This window comes from Sus scrofa, chromosome 14 (genome assembly GCF_000003025.6).
Source record: "Sus scrofa isolate TJ Tabasco breed Duroc chromosome 14, Sscrofa11.1, whole genome shotgun sequence".
Classification (NCBI taxonomy): Eukaryota; Metazoa; Chordata; class Mammalia; order Artiodactyla; family Suidae; genus Sus; species Sus scrofa.
The window spans coordinates 108,202,651-108,215,467 of NC_010456.5; the positions used below are offsets into that span (position 1 = coordinate 108,202,651).

General features: G+C 39.3%; 1 protein-coding gene and 1 pseudogene across 1 annotated transcript in view; one reads left to right on the forward strand and one right to left on the reverse strand.

Moving 5' to 3' along the window:
* The window catches only part of PIK3AP1 (phosphoinositide-3-kinase adaptor protein 1), a 265,547-nt gene that overhangs the window by 164,255 nt on the left and 88,475 nt on the right, over nucleotides 1–12,817 (reverse strand). The window lies entirely within an intron of this gene.
* On the forward strand, nucleotides 9,066–10,810 carry LOC110256880 (annotated as a pseudogene).

The window sequence follows — 12,817 nt, forward strand, 5'->3', positions numbered from 1 at the left end:
TGAAAGGACAGAGAACTATAACTCAGAAGAGGGAGAAAGGAAAAACCCCAGAAAAACAGCTACGCCATGAGGAGATTCTCAGCCTCCAGGAAAAAGACTTTAGACTGTTAATGCTGAAGATGATGCAAGGCATTGGAAATAAACTGGAGGCAAAGATGGATAACTTACAGGAAACACTGACCAAAGAGATACAAGATATCAAACTTAAACAAGAAGAGATGCAAAATACAGTAACTGAAATAAAAAATTCACTAGAAGCAGCTAACAGCAGAATACAGGAGGCAGAAGAACGAATAAGCGAGGTGGAGGACAGATTAGTGGAAATGACGGATGCAGAACAGAAGAGAGAAAAAAGATTGAAAACAAATGCAGAGAGTCTCAGAGAACTCTGGGACAGCGTGAAACGCACCAACATCCGTATTATAGGGGTGCCAGAAGGAGAAGAGAGAGAGAAGGGGACAGAAAAAATATTCTAAGAGAAAATAGCCGAAAACTTCCCTCACATGGGAAAGGAACCACTCACTCAAATCCAGGAAGCACAATGAGTACCATATAAAATAAACCCAAGGAGGAACACACTGAGACACATATTAATGAAACTGACCAAAATTAAAGAGAAAGTCTTGAAAGCAGCTAGGGAAAAGAAACAAGTAACATACAAGGGAACCAGATAAGGTTATCAGCAGATTTTTTTCAACAGAAACTCTGCAGGCCAGAGGGAGTGGCATGATATACTCAACGTGATGAAAGGAAAAATCCTCCAACCAAGATTACTTTATCCAGCAAGGCTCTCATTCAGATTTGAAGGAGAAAGCAAAACCTTCACAGATAAGCAAAAGTTGAGAGAATTCAGCAACACTAAACCAGCCTTACAACAAATACTAAAGGAACTCTCTAGGCATAAAAGAAAACACAGCAGCAGGAAACAAAAATTCGACAAATGACAAGGCTCACCAGTAAAGATATATATGCAGTAAAGATACGAAATCATCCACGTAGGATTATACCACCAAAATCAGAAATCATGAGAAGAGGTGGGTACAAATGCAGGACACTGGAGATGAACTTGCAATTAAGAGAACAACAACTTAAAACAATCTCATATGCATACAGACTCTTATATCAAAACTTCAGAATAACTGCAGGCCAAAAATCTACAATTGATACACAAACAAGGAATCTCTGGAGAAGAAATGTATCTCTTAGTAAATAAGTGCATAATCCACCATGAAGGGGGTCATTTGACATCATTCTTGGAATGCTGAAATCTTCTTAGATCTGATCCTGATTTCTTCTCCGTCAAAGAATTTATGATAATTATAATTAAATAACACAACTGTACATTAAATAATACAGTCCTACAATTGTATTATTAATAACCATTTCACTCCATGGTTCAATGTAAGGTCTATAATGTCTTGTTTATCACATAACCTAGAATGGCGTAATGCCCATATTGAAGAATCAACAAGATGTAACAAATTGTGAGGACATATTTATATAGTTACACTGTTTTTTAACCAATTTATGCATTTTATATTTTACTTATTTTCAGAGGGTGTGTTATGTTTGTTATTCTTACCAGTTAAGTTATTCTTTTTATTATGCTATATAAAATATTTAATGGTATATAAGGCTTTCTTCTTTATAAATTTTAGTTGCACAATATATACAATTTTAATATATTTAAAGAAAAATTGAAATGTAATAGATAATACTAAATAGTTAAGATGGAAGCCATACAAAATGGGATAAAGTATAGAATAAATTTCCTATTTGTCTCAGCATATTTTCTATTCCACTGCTCCGGAGGGAGTCACTTAATATGTTTCTTAAGATCCATGATATAATAATCTGTGTGAATGTTACTGTGTTTAAATATATGTGTTTTATTCTGTAAAAAAAAAAAAATAATCAAAAAATAAAAGTAATAAGAAATGTATCAAGGAAATTAAAAATTATGAAGCCAACATCTGAGAGAACAGAGAAATCCAGAGAAAAAAAAAGAATAATTTTTCCCCAGGAGGAAACTATCAATTAAGAAGGTAATGTCTTATGCTACAAAGCTATAGTGACAAAGACAGTGTGGTATTGGCACAAAAGCAGACATATGGATCAATGGAAATAAACCCACACACCTAGAGTAAATTAATCTTTGACAAAGGAGGCAAAAATACACAAAGGAGAAAAGACAGTCTCTTCAGCATGTGGTATTGGGAAAGCTATACAGACACATATAAATCAATGAAGTTAGAACATTCCCTCACACCATACTCAAAAATAAATTCAAAATGGTTTAAAGGTTTAAATAAAAAAATAAAAAAATAAAGGCTTAAATATAAGACATGACATCATAAAACTAGAAAAAACATAGGCAAAACATTCTCCATCATAAACCATAGCAGTGTTTTCCTACGTCAGTCTCCCAAGGCAATAGAAATAAAAGCAAAAGTAAACAAATGAGACCTAATCAAACATATCAGCTTTTGCACAGCAAAGGAAACTATAAACAAAACGAAAAGACAACCTACAGACTGGGCGAAAATATTTGGAAACAATGCAACTGGCAAGGGATTAACTTCTGAAATGTACAAACAGCTCATACAGCACAATAACAAAAACCCAATCAAAAAGCAGGCAGAAGTCTACAAATAATAAATGCTGGAGAGGGTGTAGAGAAAAAGAAAAACTCCTACACTGTTGGTGGGAATGTAAATTGGTGCAGCCACTATGGAGAACAGAATGAAGATTCTCTAAAAAACTAAAAATAGCATTTCCATATGATCCAGCAATCCCATTCCTGGGCATATATCTGGAAAAGATGAAAACTCTAATTCAAAAAAATACATGCACCCCAGTGTTCACAGCAGCGCTATGTGCAATGACCAAGACATGGAAGTAAGCTAAATGTCTGTAGACAGATACTGGATAAAGAAGATGTAGTACAAATATATAGTGTACTATTAGCTATAAAAAAAGAATGAAATAATGCCATTTGAAGCAACATGGATGGACCTAGAGATTATCACACTAAGTGAAGTCAGACAGAGAAAGACAAACACCATATGATATTACTTACATGTGTAATCTAAACTATGATACAAATGAGCTTATTTACAAAACAGAAATAGACTCACAGACATAGAAAACAAACTTAGGTTACCAAAGTGGAAAAGGGGGTAGGGAGGAATAAATTAGGAGTTTGGGATTAGTAGATACAAACTACTACATGTAAAATAAACAACAAAGTCCTACTGTACAGCACAAGAAACTGTATTCAATATCTTGTAATGAACCACAATGGAAAAAAGAGGAAGGTAGTGTCTTATAGAAAGACAAATACCATGTGATCTCACTTACATGTGGAATCTAAAACAAAAAAGCAAAAAGCCAAGGTCATAGATACAAGGAAGAGACTGGTGGTTGCCAGAGGGTGAGGGGAAGCTGAAATGGGTGAAGGGGATTAAAACTTACGACAACAGTTTTAAAATAAACAAGTCATAGTGATGTAATGTACAGCATGGCAACTATAGTTAGTAACATTCTACTGTATATTTAAAAGTTGTTAAGAGAGTAAATCTTAGAGGGTTTTGTTTTTGTTTTTGTTTTGTCTTTTTAGGGCCGCACCTGCAGCTATGGAAGTTCCCAGGCTAGAGGTCAAATCAGAACTGCAGCTGCCGGCCTACACCACAGTCACAGCAATGTGGGATCCAAGCTAGGTCTGTGACCTACACCACAGCTCAAGGCAATGCCAGATCCTTAATCCACTGAGCAAGGCCAGGGATCGAATCCGCATCCTCATGGATCCAAGTTGGGTTTGTTACAGCTGAGCCACAAAGGGAACTCCTTAAGAGGTCTCATCACAGGAAAGAAATTGTAACTATGTGTAGTGACAGATGTTAACTATGTTACTGTGGTGATCATTTTGAAATATATACAAATACTGAATCATTATGCTGTACACCTGAAACTAATATAATGCTATATGTCAATTATACTTCACTTTTTAAAAAAGAAGTCTTAAAAGAACAAACAGAATAAATGTGTCTTAAGAGACTGAAACATGAAGCTTTACTTTTGGATAGTAATTGGAATTTGGGTGATGAAAATTGGACTCAAAGGCCTGCACAGATCAGGGCACCCTGGTAACTTCCTCCCTTGGGTTGGGGTTGGGGCCCCAAAATGTTACCTAGGAATAAGAACTAGTTAAAAATAGAACAGTCCTTGAAGGAAAAGAAGCCCGGCTTTGAATCATTTCAGTTACTGAAATTGGATTAGGGCAATTTTGGATTGGTCATGCCCTTCCGAAACAACATTATCTCAAGCTTCGAAATGTTTCCATATTATTTCAAGTATAAGGCCCAATATTCAATATAAAATAACCAAACATTGAGCTGACAAGACAACATAAACTCCAAAATAAAAATCATACATAGAAATGGACCTACATGGAGTTCCCATTGTGGCTCAGCGGTTAATGAACCTGACTAGCATCCTTGAGGATGCAGGTTTGATCCCTGGCCTTGCTCAGAGGGTTAAGGAACCAGCGTTGCCATGAGCTGTGGTGTAGGTCACAGATGCAGCTTGGATCTGGCATTGCTGTGGTTGTGGTGTAGGCCAGCAGCTACAGACCTCTAGCCTGGGAACCTCCATATGCCGCGGGTGCAGCCCTAAAAAGGAAAGAAAAAAATAATAAAGAAAGAAATGGATCCGCAGAGGATCCAGATAATGGTGTCAACAGATTCAGCTATTTATGAATGTGGTTAATGTGGTTAAATATGTTTAACATGGTTAATATGCCAAATATAGTTAAAGAGATAAGTAAACATACTCATAATTTTGGCCGAACACTATAAACTACAAAGAAAGAACTAATGGAAAATCTGTATCACAAAAGTATAAAAACAGCTAAAACGAGATACTATTTCACATCCACTAGGATGGCCATGATCAAAAACATTTAAAAAAATAAGTTTTGGCAAGGATATAAAGCAATTTGACCCTTTTTCCATCGCCGGTGGGCATATAAAATGGTGTAGCCACTGTGGAAAATACTACAGAGATTGCTCAAAAAAACTAAGCAGAATTTCCATTTAATCTAGCAATTCCACTTCTGGGTATATACATTACAACTGAACACAGAGATCCAAAAAGATGCTTGTATACCAGTGTTCATAGAAGAATTAATTACAACAGCCAAAAGGTAGAAACAACTCAGGTGTCCACTGACAGATGAATAGATAACAAAGTGCTATATGTACATACAATGATATATTATTCAGCTTTTTAAAGGAAGTAGGAGTTCCCATTGTGGCTCATCAGATTAAGGACACGATGTTGTGTCCGTGAGGATACAGATTCAATCCCTGGTCTTGCTTAGTGTGTTAAGGCTCTGGCATTGGTGCTAAGCTGTGGCATAGGTTGCAGATGCCACTTAGATCTGGTGTTGCCATGGCTGTGGTGTAGACCCCAGCTGCAGCTCCAATTCAGCCCCTGGCCTGGGAACTTCCATATGCTGCAGGTGCTGCCGCAAAATGAAAAAAATAATAATTATTAAAATAAAAAAGAAGTAAATTCTGACACATGATGCAACATGGATGAAACCTGAAGCTATTATGCTAAATGAAGGAAGCCAGATACAAAGAGACAAACATTGTATGATGATTTCACTTATATGAAGGACCTAGAGTGGTCACACCCATAGAGACAGAAAGTAGAATGGTGGCTGGCAGGGGCTGGGGGGAGCAGGGAATGGGGAATTAGTGTTTAATGGGTACAAAAATCTCCATATGAGAAGATGAAGTGTTCTGGAGATGGCTGGTGGTGATGTCTGCACAACAATGTGAATGTACTTAATGTCACTGAACCGTACACTTAAAAATGGTTAAAATGGCAAATTCCATGTTACAGATATTTTACCACAATAAAAAAGTATAATAACAAAAATTTAAAATTCACTGGATGAGTTTAACAGTTTATGAGATGGAGCTATATCAAACTGTGAATGGAGGGTGAGTCAGAAGAAATTTCCCAGAATAAAGCATAAAGAAACAGAAATTATCGCATCGAGTGATACTGAATTATGCTGTAGTCTTTAGCACTGCTTTTACAGGGCCTCTTCTGGTATTTCCCCTTTTATGAAGACAATATGAGCTGGAGTTAAGTGCTCACTCAAAGGAAAAGGGATGCCAGCTTTGAGAGAGGCACCTGTAGACATTGTTTCACTTAATCTACCTCCCACCCACCCCACTGCCAAATCTAAGAGGTAGGAGCTGTAACTCCCACTTACAGGATGGATATTCAAATCAAGTAACTTGCCCATGACCACACACCCAAAAGCCAAGATTCAACACAGGCCAATCAGCTCCAAGTGTGTGTTCTTCCTACTATTCCAGACTACTCCTGAAATGTTTATTCACTCAGTAAGTAATCCTCATGTACCTAGTATAAGTCAAGACTGTTCTAGAAGTTATTGGTACAGTGGTGAACAAAGAAGACACAGTATCTGCCTTCAGTGGGGGAAAAATGAACAAGCAAAATGTTAAGTGGAGAGAGACTGATGGGGGTGTGTGTGTGTGCTATTTCATCTGGAGAGTTCAGGAAATCTCTCCCTGATAAAGTGACTCGTGAATAGCAAATCTGAAGGAAATGAAGGTATGAACCTCATGGATAGCTTAGGGAAAAGCTTTTGGAAGCAGAGAAAGAGTAAATGCAAAGACTCTGAGGAGGTCATGTGCTTGAGATGTTTGAGAAATCAGGGTGCAGAGGGAGTAGGGGTACAGTTAGGAGAGGAAGTAGAAACTGATGGAAATAAAGTCAGAGATGTGGTGGACAGGCCAGGGAAACGGATTGCATACAGTCTTATAGACCATATGTATTAGTTTCTTGTTGATGCTGTAACAAACAACCACAGACTTAGTGGCTCAAAACAACACAAATTTGTCATCTTACAGTTCTGGAGTTGAGAAATCTGAAATAGGTTTTACTAGGCTAAGACCACGGTGTTGGCAGGGCTGCATTCCTTCTGGAGGCTCTGGGGGAGAATCTATTTCCTTTTCCATTTCTAAAGGTTGCCTACATTCCTTAACTCACCATCTCTTCCTCTATCTGTAAAGCCAGCGCCAGGAGAGCTCCCGTTGTGGCTCAGTGGGTTACAAACCTGCCTAGTATCCAAGAGGATGTGGGTTCAATCCCTGGCTTTGCTCGGTGGGTTAAGGATCTGGTATTGCCGTGAGCTGTGGTGTAGGTCACAGACACAGCTCGGATCCCACATCACTGTGCCTGTGATGTAGGCTGGCAGCTGCAGCTCCACATCACTGTGCCTGTAATATAGGCTGGCAGCTGCAGCTCCGATTTGACCCCTAGCCTAGGAACTTCCATATGCCCCAGGTGCAGCCCCCAAAAGCAAATAAAATAAAATAAAGCCAGCATCATAGCATCCTTAAATCTTTCTTAATCTTTGATCTCCACCTCGCCCCCAACCTCCCCTGCATCTCTGCTTCTAATAACATTTCCTTTTCTGACTCTCCTGCCTCTTTCTTCCTCTTCTAAGGACCCTTGTGATTACACTGGCCCCACCTGATAATCTAGGATCATCTTCCCATCTCAAGATCCCTCACTTTATCACATCTGAAAAGTCCCATGCCATGTAAAGTAACATACTCACAGGTTCTGCAGATGTGGACATTTTTGGGAGGCTCTTATTCTGATGACCACACCATAAAAAGGACTTTGACTTTTACTCTGAGTAGGAAGTTATTGGAGGGTTCTGAGCAGAGCAGTATATGGTTTGATTTACTGTGAAAATTTTCAAGGCAAGTAGGCATTACAAACACTGGATACATTGTTAGAATATTGAGTGAATCTAAAAGATTGGCAAATTCATCATGAGCTCCTGCTGAATGACCAGCCTACTCTCCAGGAGTCAGAGTTCAGAGTTCAGCAGCACAATGAATAGGGGATAGGAAAGGAAAGCAACACATTTCCCTCCAATATCTCCTCCTCTTCCTTCCTGACCTGTTTTGCTATTCATGTTTCCATTTCCATATATATATGGAATATATATATATATATATACATATATATATATATATTACTGGATGCAACCAATCAATAAAAATACCCTTTATATAGCAAAGAAAGAGATGAAGAAACTGTGACATTTCTGCCACAAAAGTGAAGACTGAATAGGTTTATTTTGTGAGCTAGTACTGCTTAAAAAATATACTCTTTTCCAAGTTTTGTAGCAAAAAGAAAAAATTAAACAGAATGTTTAATATAGTAAACCTTGCATATACAAACAGGTTTATGCAAGTCTGTTGGGCTTTCTCCACAATACTTAGGTGCAAAAATATCATATACCTTTATTTTTTTTAAATCAAATTAAACCTAACTCAATCCTTCCAGCCTTCCTGTAGTTGACTGAAACTCACCCTCCATCATTTTTGGAGGCCTCACCCAGCAGGCTTATGGGCACCACCCAAGATACTTCCCTGTCTGTATCATGAATCCCAGTCCAGACAACTGTGTTCTATTCAATAATTAGCCTCTTCCACAAGCGATGTCCACTTCCTCCCAGATAAACTAACTGTAGTCCCCAAAGCTGGGGTGCCCAGGCAACCACATGGCTACTATGTCAACTATCTATTGTTGTATAACAAACTACCCCCAGAAGTAATGGCTTAGGGCAACCATTGTATTGCTCACATTCTTGTGGGCCAGGAACTGGGGCAGAGTTAAGTGAGTCCAGATCATCTCTATCCCCTATGGTAAACTCTGGGCTCACTCCTATGGCTACAGTCAGCTTGTGGTTGAGCCAAGCTTGAAGTTCCAAGGTCTCTCACCCATGTCAGTTAAGATATCTTGATTCTTTCTTTCCACAAGGTCTCTCTCTTCCCTAGTAGGATGGCCTAGACCTCTTTTTTTTTTTTTTTTTTTTTCAGGGCCACACCCGAGGCATATGGAAGTTCCCAGGCTAGGGGTAGAATTGGAGCTGCAGGTGCTGGCCTATGCCAAAGCCACAGCAACACCAGATCCAACCCACGTCTGTGACCTACACCACAGCTCGTGGCAATGTTGGATCCTTAACCCACTGAGCAAGGCCAAGGATCAAACCTGCATCCTCATGGATACTAGTCGGATTTGTTACCACCGTACCACAATGAGAACTCCGGCCTAGACCTCTTTACAAGGTGGCTGAGGTCTCTGAGAAAAACCAAAAGCTATGACGCCTCTTAAGGCCTGTGCCCAGAAGTTCTGGAACATTTCTGCTATATTCTATTGTCAAAGTAAGTCATCAGCCCAGTCTAGATTTCATGGCTCAGAAAAATAGACTCAACTTTTTGAAGGGAGGAGCAGCAAAGTTAACTGCCAAAAGTTGTGGCCATACAGAGTGTGATCCACTGGGAACCACTTTAACGTTTTACCACAGCCCCCTCCCAAGATTCAGACACTCCCCTCTGACCTACCAGTGTCTGAGAATCCACATAAAGAGGGGCTTTACCTCCTCCCCACTCTGGGATGATCCAGCTTAATTCTGGGAACTTGCCAAGCCCTGCCAAAGACATAGGTGAGGTGAAGGTCCTGCCTCTAAAACACACACACACACACGCATGCACACACACACACGCATGCACACACACACACACACACACACACCCTCTTGAATTCTTCTCCAACCTTGAAACAGGTACTGTATTATATTCAGTAATATAAGATGGGAAAGTCTCCAGCCTCTCTTCGGGCAAGGCAGAGGGAAGGAGGGAAAGGCTGATAAAAAGAGCTTATGAGATTTTGATGCCAATATGAGGTACCAGATCTCTTGCCAGGACTGGCATGGTTTTGGTCACTGGGCCCACCTCGCCTTTCTCTGGGATAAAGGTAGCAAGAAGGCTAATACTGGTAACCAACATGAAGTGGAATGATGGTCTCCAAGGGTCCCAGACGACAGCTTGATTCCACTCAGGATTTCCATGAGAGACAAGCTGCTTGTTGAAGAAGTTGCAGAACTTGCAGATAATTTACCTTGTACATGTAGAGGACATTTTCCTGATCCAAACATGCTTCATTGCTTTTAGATAACTGTATCCCCAGATGAGGGTTGCTGCTAGGGTAGAAATTTTCAGTTTGAAACTTCAGTTCCCAGTGTGTACAACATGGTACCTCCCACCCAACATGAGTGCCTGACCAGGATCTGGCACTCCAACATATTCAAGACAGGTGAGTATGTCTAAGTTTACCAAGTTTACAAAGAAAACTTTTGACTGATGGTACTGGCTGGACTCCCACCAGAACACTCAAGGATATTGTTTGGGGAGGGTTAAACTCTTTCTTTACTGATCTATTGAACTGTGATGGTTTACTGAATATTAATGCTATAGAACATATTCACAGGACAGTAAGGGCTTCCAGAATAAAGCTGAAGCCTGCATTAAGCATTATGACAGGTAACAGAAAGAGAAGATTGTAGGATCATGGACTGTGTGTTATTAATGTCTCTCTAACATGAAACATCAAGAGGGAGCCTCTCCTCACCCCAGTCCTCATGCTCCTTCTCAGTCCCACTGGAATGTATGAGTCCTGGGATCATGTTGTCCTGACGAAGGACACACTCATGAAAGCCCATTGTAGATGGTGAATTCAACACAATACAGCAAGAAATGTGTTTGGGGTTCTCAAGAATTGTCTACTCACCTTGTCATATTTACTTTTTTGAAACTATACTGTATAGGCTATAGATGAAATTCTTTAAAAGCTTTTCTTTCTTTCTTTCTTTCTTTTTTTTTTTTTTTTCTTTTTAGGGCCACACCCGTGGCATATGGAAGTTCCCAGGCTAGGGGTCAAATCGGAGCCGTAGCTGCTGGCCTACACCGCAGCCACAGCAAGACCAGATCTGAGCCATGTCTGTAACCTACACCATAGCTCATGGCAACGCTGGATCCTTTAACCCACTGAAAGAGGCCAGAGATCAAACCCACATCCTCATGGATACTAATACGGTTCTTAACCTGCTGAGCCATGACAGGAACTCCCAAAATTCTTGAAAAGTTTTATTGAACTCAAAACTAAAGCTAGAGCTTCCTTATTTTTTCCCCAAACAAAATCAGTTCCTTACACAAGTGATGTTAATGCTGTTCAATGCAACTCACAGATCAACCATAAGAAACCCACTAAAAACTAAGGAAACTTCCTCAAACATTGGCCCTGCCTAGCTCTTGTGGTTTCCCAAAATGCATAGAATCATTTATTGTATATCTCTTAGTAAAATGCATATTTTATTTAAAGTAAGCATATTTTAGAACAGACTTGTAATTTGTACAATTGAATGCTTTATTTTTTCCATTTTTACTTATTTTATGTTTTCATTGTGTAGTACAGAAAGAAAGATGTTGGGTCAAGCAACTATTGCAGAGAGATGCAAAGAAAATATGCAAGACAAATTGTTCATCCAGCCAAAATGCAATAAGAATCTGGACTTCAAAATGAGTTCTTGCTTTAAGGCTCAAATGTGTGTGGGGAAAAAAAAAAAAAAAAGCAGGGAGCCATTCTCACATGCTACCCAGAGGAAACTTCTAGAGCAACCATAGGCAGTTTACCATTTCTGAATTTGGTCATGTGACTGTCAGCCAGTAGACAACACCTGTGTAGTTACTTATCAGAAAACAACACCCTCACTTATCTAAGGGAAAGGAGCAATAATTCAGGAATCAGTCCAAACAAGGTCTGATGCCACAGAAGCTAAACCTGTGACCTTCTGAGTGTACTACGGTTCTGGGCACTGCCTGGAGGGAAGCATTCTAGAACTTGGAGGACTCAGAATCAGCAGCTGAATATTGCCAGTTTTGATCAGGTTAACAAGCTTCAGAGGAAGAACACTAAAGAGATGCAAATGGATTCACCCCTGAATTAAGACATTTGAACCAGTGAAATTAAGTGCAAAATATCTGTTTGCCTAGCTTTATTAGCAGGGGAAAAAAAAAGAGATGTGGCAGAAATTATTTTTAACTAATATTTATGTAACTAAGTGCCCTTTGGGGCCCCTAGGCACACAAGCGTTTCTGTGTCCTCCATTTCTTTCTTTTTTTTTTCTTTGGATTTACAACCTGGAATTTCTTCATTTTCTTTACTTTTCTTTTCTTTTCTTTTTTTTTTTTATTTTCCCACTGTACAGCAAGGGGATCAAGTTATCCTTACATGTATACATTACAATTACATTTTTTCCCCCACCCTTTGTTCTGTTGCAACATGAGTATCTAGAAGAAGTTCTCAATGCTATTCAGCAGGATCTCCTTGTAAATCTATTCTAAGTTGTGTCTGATAAGCCCAAGCTCCCGATCTCTCCCACTCCCTCCCCCTTCCATCAGGCAGCCACAAGTCTTTTCTCCAAGTCCATGATTTTCTTTTCTGAGGAGATGTTCATTTGTGCTGGATATTAGATTCCAGTTATAAGTGATATCATATGGTATTTGTCTTTGTCTTTCTGGCTCATTTCACTCAGGATGAGATTCTCTAGTTCCATCCATGTTGCTGCAAATGGCTTTATGTCATTCTTTTTTATGGCTGAGTAGTATTCCATTGTGTATATATACCACATCTTCCGAATCCGATCATCTGTTGATGGACATTTGGGTTGTTTCCATGTCCCGGCTATTGTGAATAGTGCTGCAATGAACATGCGGGTGTATGTGTCTCTTTTAAGTAGAGTTTTGTCTGGATAGATGCCCAAGAGTGGGATTGCAGGGTCATATGGAAGTTCTATGTATAGATTTCTAAGGTATCTCCAAACTGTTCTCCATAGTGGCTGTACCAGTTTACATTC